The following is a 6,000-nucleotide window of genomic DNA, read 5'->3' as shown; positions in this document are numbered from 1 at the left end:
TCTGCACAAAAATACTTCCGCCCTTCGTTTCCGGCAACACAGAAAGGAGAGCTCTTTTTAGTAAGGGTTATAACCCCTAAGCGCGGTCGAAGGCCGCCTACGCAGAAAAAAGTTCTGCGCAAAAATACTTCCGCCGTTCATTTCCGGCAACACAGAAAGGAGAGTTCTACTTAGTAAGGGATATAGTCCCTAAGCGCGGCCGAAGGTCGCCTACGCAGAAAGAAGCTCTGCACAAAAATACTTCCGCCGTTCATTTCCGGCAACACAGAAAGGAGAGTTCTACTTAGTAAGGGATATAGTCCCTAAGCGCGGCCGAAGGTCGCCTACGCAGAAAGAAGCTCTGCACAAAAATACTTCCGCCGTTCATTTCCGGCAACACAGAAAGGAGAGTTCTACTTAGTAAGGGATATAGTCCCTAAGCGCGGCCGAAGGTCGCCTACGCAGAAAGAAGCTCTGCACAAAAATACTTCCGCCGTTCATTTCCGGCAACACAGAAAGGAGAGTTCTACTCAGTAAGGGATATAGTCCCTAAGCGCGGCCTAAGGCCGCCTACACAGAAAGAAGTTCTACGCAAAAATACTTCCGCCGTTCATTTCCGGCAACACAGAAAGGAGAGTTCTACTTAGTAAGGGATATAGTCCCTAAGCGCGGCCGAAGGTCGCCTACACAGAAAGAAGCTCTGCGCAAAAATACTTCCGTCCTTCGTTTCCAGAAACACAGAAAGGAAAATTCTACTTAGTAAGGGTTATAATCCCTAAGCGCGGCCGAAGGCCGCCTACGCAGAAAGAAGTTCTGCGCAAAAATACTTCCGGCCCCCTTTTCCGGCAACACAGAAAGGAGAATTCTACTTAGTAAGGGTTATAATCCCTAAGCGCGGCCGAAGGCCGCCTACGCAGAAAGAAGTTCGTTTTCATGTATGCACTATTTCGTTTTTGAGTCGAAACTGTGCATGTATGCATTACTTCGGTTTTTTGTCATATGCATTATTTCGGTTTTGAACCAAAAATGTGCATGTATGCATTACTTCGTTTTTTTCATGTGGGTATTTCCATACGTCGCATACGTGACAGTCGTACGTTTCAATGTGATACAAACAAGGAATTTGTTTTCTTTAACTTTTTGGGCCATTGTATAGCAAACAATTAGCTCTATATTTAACCGAAAAATGAAAACAATCGAACTGCTTGGTCCTGAAATATAAGCATTTAAAGAGAGTGTCGTTACGTGACAAAAATGGAATTCGATTTTTTCTTTTCTTACCAAATCGCAAAACTCTGCGAATTGTGGGTGGCTATTTTCATGAAACTTATTTTAATATGATTTGGAGCAATTCTGGTTGTTTTTTTGTAGAGTTTTTTGAATTAATGCAACTTGTTTAAATTTTATTTTACAACCCCAAGTGTGAAACGTCATGTGACGTGGCGTCACGTGACATAAATTTCCATCGTTATATTTTTGTTAATATTGCTTTTAAATGAATTTTTAACGCAAATAAAACATGTATTTTATGTCGAATATACTTTATATTTTGACTTCAGTGCCAATTCAGGGTGAATTTGTTGGTAATCTATGATTTATTATGTTTCAACTACATACGCCAAATTTGAACCAAATCGGACCATAAATACGGTTTTTCGAAATATCTCGACCTTGGCGCCACGTAGGAAGACCATTTTACGCAAACATGATTCTACTTACATAGCCAGTATATATTTTAAAAAGCAGACAAATCGGCCCGTAAATACGTTAGATATAAGACTTTTATTTTTTTTTGTCGTGGTGGACCTTCCGATGGAAACACCCATATGCCTTATTTCGGTTTTCAAACGAAAGTGTGCATATATGCATTATTTCGGTTTTTTCATATACGTTATTTCGGTTTTCAACCGAAACTGTGCATAGATGCATTATTTCGGTGTTTTTCACATGCATTATTTCGGTTTTCAAACGAAAGCGTGCATATGCATAATTTCGGTTTTTCTAATATGCATTATTGCGGTTTTCAACCGATACTGTGCATATATGCATTATTTCGGTTTTTTTCGTATGCATTATTTCGGTTTTTTTCGTATGCATTATTTCGGTTTTTTTTATATGCATTATTTCGTATGCACAGTTTCCATTTGCACAATTTCAGAGTGCCGGCGCACGCCACAAGTCGGAGGAGAAACTCGGCCAAACACTAGCATATGTGTAAGCGCCAATCTATTATTATTATATTAGTATTATTAATTCTCTGCAGTGGGAAATTTTCCAGTACTTACTCGTAAGTATGCAATTAATAAAAACTTTTTATTCCATTTTTTGTAAAAAATATTTAGAATTCTTAGATTTTGGTATGTAAATAAACCAGGTGAAAACCCTGTTTATTCGATGGTAAAAATCAGGTTTATTCGGTATTCAAAAAATCAATATTTCAAAAAACCGCTGGAAATATGGAAGAAAACCAGTTGAAACTGGTTTGGAAAAACTGAGTCAATCACCTTACATTGTACCCTAGAAAAGAGCTTGAGTGTTGAAACCCCTCTCTTACAGCATTTTCTATACATATGCATGTATTTATTACAGGGACAAAAAATAACGCTTATTTTTTTGAACAGTTAAAATTGGCCAAATATTTTTTAAGGACGAAATAAAAGTCCTTTTCGGATAATAAACAAACCGGTTATCCAAATAAAGTAATTTGGTATCAAATGAAAGAGGACTGAAATAGCTTTTAAACAGAAATAGCGAACGGAGCGTACCAGCTCTATTTATATTTTTTTTTATAATTCAGTACAAAAGAAATTCATATACCTGACCCAAGGTTTGCCCTATGGTAAATAAATAACATTTTTTTATTGAAATATTTTTCAATCGGTGACTTTCCTCGTTTAAACATTTCAGTTTTAAAGCTATTTTTGTCCTCTTTCATTTGATACTAAACTTTTTTAAATTGGATAAGCAGTTTGTTTATTATTAGGAACGGACTTTTATTTCGCCTTAAAAAATATTTGGCCAAGTTTGACTGTTAAAAAAAAATAACTGTTATTTTCGGTCCCTGATTTATCAGCTTTATTATTTTTATTTGCATATTGCACGTTAAATAATATACAGAATTATTTCAAAATTTCAATTTTGTGGGAAAACGCAATCAAAGTTGTATCAATTCCTACAATTGGTATACGAAAAGACAGATGGAAATATGGATGGACAGATGGACAAATATCTTCGCCAATTTTGGGAGGTTTAGTAATCTGTTATGCTAAACATATTCTCCTTATCAAGCTAATTAATTCTATAATTAAATCTTCAAGAAATGGAAATTTTGAATTATATCTCTAAATTATTAAACGTGGGATATACTTTAGTAAGTTTGTAAGTTAATCGAAATATTAGATTTTGTTGATTAAAACTTTTCAGCCGATTGCTAGTATGGACTGCTGGAATGCCAAGAGCAGTGTTCCACCTGTTGCTAAGCAATCCATTCCCAGTGGGAAAATGTAATGTATAGTAATCAAAAAAATAATCAGTAAAAGAACCCTTTTCACATTCGAAAATGCATTTTTCCCCCACGGCGATGTCCTAAGAAAAGTGGGGCATTCAATTTTGCATTACCTAGTACACTGAGAAAAAGGATTTGTTTCGACAACTAAAAATATTTAGTTCCCGAATTTTGACAATATTTGGGAACTGTTACCAAGGATTGGGAACTATTACCATCGATTGGTAATTATAACTAAATATATTAAAGCTTCTAATATTCATCTAGGTTGTAACAAATCGTTAATTTAGTTGAAGGGTTTGGTTAATACTAATAAATATTTCTTTGAAGCATATTTCTACAAATTCCATTCAACTTAACGTATGGTTCATAAAAGGATGTTATTAAGCTCTGCTAATGCAGATAAGCTTTCTTTCAACACGTGGTTTAGTCATAGTTACCAAATCTTAGTTGAGGCAACCACGATTTGGTTTGAGAGTGGAACATATTCATGCTTGTGAGCCACCCCTAAATAATAGTGTGTTTCCCATACGAAGAGCGCCATCTGAGCAATGCGCACAGTCCCACTTATTGAACCGTTTGAATGCGCTAGTATGCCGACCATTGCATTGTGCGTGGAAATCATTGCTCCGCTACCGCTGTTCGTATATGGGTGAAACACGCATGTGGTCCCAGAGCGCTCAGTAAGCTATGGCATGTCGATCGCTGCGCCATGTGTGCTATGACATGCCTATACTTGTTTGTCACAGTTTCAGTTTTGCTANCCCTGCAAAAATCGTTGGACCATGTAGTTAGGGATGCAAATTTTGGGGAGTAACATCGATACATCGATGTTTGGATGCATCGGACAAATGAACATCGATGCTAAAATACATCGATATATCGATGGTTTCCGATGTTTCCAAATTTGTTAGGTTGTAGTCAAATTGAAAGGAAAATTTAATACTTTTCAATTCATACTCTCTGTAAGTCAATTAGAAAAATGCTTACATATGGATGTATTTCCCTGTATTTATTTACTATTCCTTTGCCCTTCCTATAAATATAATAAAAATGCATGCCGTCGTAAGTTCGCTGAGCCTAAAGTTCCAAGCCCCAAATTCGTTGAAACTTCAACGGGAACCCGGTCCTTTTTTAAACATTATGTACGCATTTTTAATATCGAAAGATAAGAGTATACACGGAATTTCTGAATTTTCCCCAAAAGAATAAGTAATAAAATTCATGGCCAGTCAAAAAATTTTAGGAGCATAATGGGTAAGTTGAATTCAAGTCTGAATCACACTAAAGTCGATGTTAAAACATCGCTGAAACTGGCATCGATGTATCGTCAATTTAGCGATTTTAGGAAATTGTNATTCAATTTTGCATTACCTAGTACACTGAGAAAAAGGATTTGTTTCGACAACTAAAAATATTTAGTTCCCGAATTTTGACAATATTTGGGAACTGTTACCAAGGATTGGGAACTATTACCTTGGGTTGGTAATTATAACTAAATATATTAAAGCTTCTAATATTCATCTAGGTTGTAACAAATCGTTAATTTAGTTGAAGGGTTTGGTTATACAAATTCCATTCAACTTAACGTATGGTTCATAAAAGGATGTTATTAAGCTCTGCTAATGCAGATAAGCTTTCTTTCAACACGTGGTTTAGTCATAGTTACCAAATCTTAGTTGAGGCAACCACGATTTGGTTTGAGAGTGGAACATATTCATGCTTGTGAGCCACCTCTAAAGAATGCTGAGCGCTCTCTGAGCACATACGAAGAGCGCCAGCTGAGCAATGCACACAGTCCCACTTATTGAATCGTTTGAATGCGCTAGTATGCCGACCATTGCATTGTGCGTGGAAATCATTGCTCCGCTACCGCTGTTCGTATATGGGTGAAACACGCATGTGGTCCCAGAGCGCTCAGTAAGCTATGGCATGTCGATCGCTGCGCCATGTGTGCTATGACATGCCCATACTTGTTTGTCTCAGTTTCAGTTTTGCTATCATCGCGAGTTGTTTCGGTGCGCGCATAGTTTAAAGGTTAATTAAAAATATAAAGTTTGATGCCAACCGGGGTTTTTCAGTGGATATATAATTCATGTGAATTATAATTTGAAAGTGTCTATTTAGCTAAGGAAAAAGCAAAGCAGTATACTTCCAGCAGATATTGACCTGGGTTTTCGCACGACTGTTCCTGTTTCATCGTTGTTTTTTAGGAAATTCTTACCAACATATACATATGTATTATTTACTTTGCCAACGAAAAAGCAAAGCACGTACGTATTTTTTATGCTTAATATATGCAAATAAAAGAAGAAAGTAAACACAACAAACATCGAGTAAATTTTTATTTGTGTCAAACTGAAACTTTTTTCCCAATAATAAACGGTTAGCTGATTCAAGTCTACAGCAAGTTCACAAAATTAATTGAAAACTTGTATCAACCAAAGCATTGTTTATATTTGCTCAACAATGATTTTATTCAACTAACAATATTGTCCAATCAAGGTAGTCGTTTT

General features: G+C 36.3%; 1 protein-coding gene across 2 annotated transcripts in view; it reads left to right on the top strand.

Annotated features, from left to right (window-relative positions):
- NAAT1 (Nutrient Amino Acid Transporter 1) overlaps nt 1-6,000 on the top strand; it is a 106,843-nt gene that overhangs the window by 59,773 nt on the left and 41,070 nt on the right. The gene's annotated exons all lie outside the window — the stretch shown is intronic.

The sequence above is a fragment of the Rhagoletis zephyria genome, unplaced genomic scaffold (genome assembly GCF_001687245.7).
Source record: "Rhagoletis zephyria isolate East Lansing unplaced genomic scaffold, Rhagoletis_zephyria_1.1 Rzeph_scaffold_00747, whole genome shotgun sequence".
Lineage (NCBI taxonomy): Eukaryota > Metazoa > Arthropoda > Insecta > Diptera > Tephritidae > Rhagoletis > Rhagoletis zephyria.
Note: the sequence above shows the minus strand (reverse complement) of the source record. Positions and strands in the feature narration are given on the sequence as shown.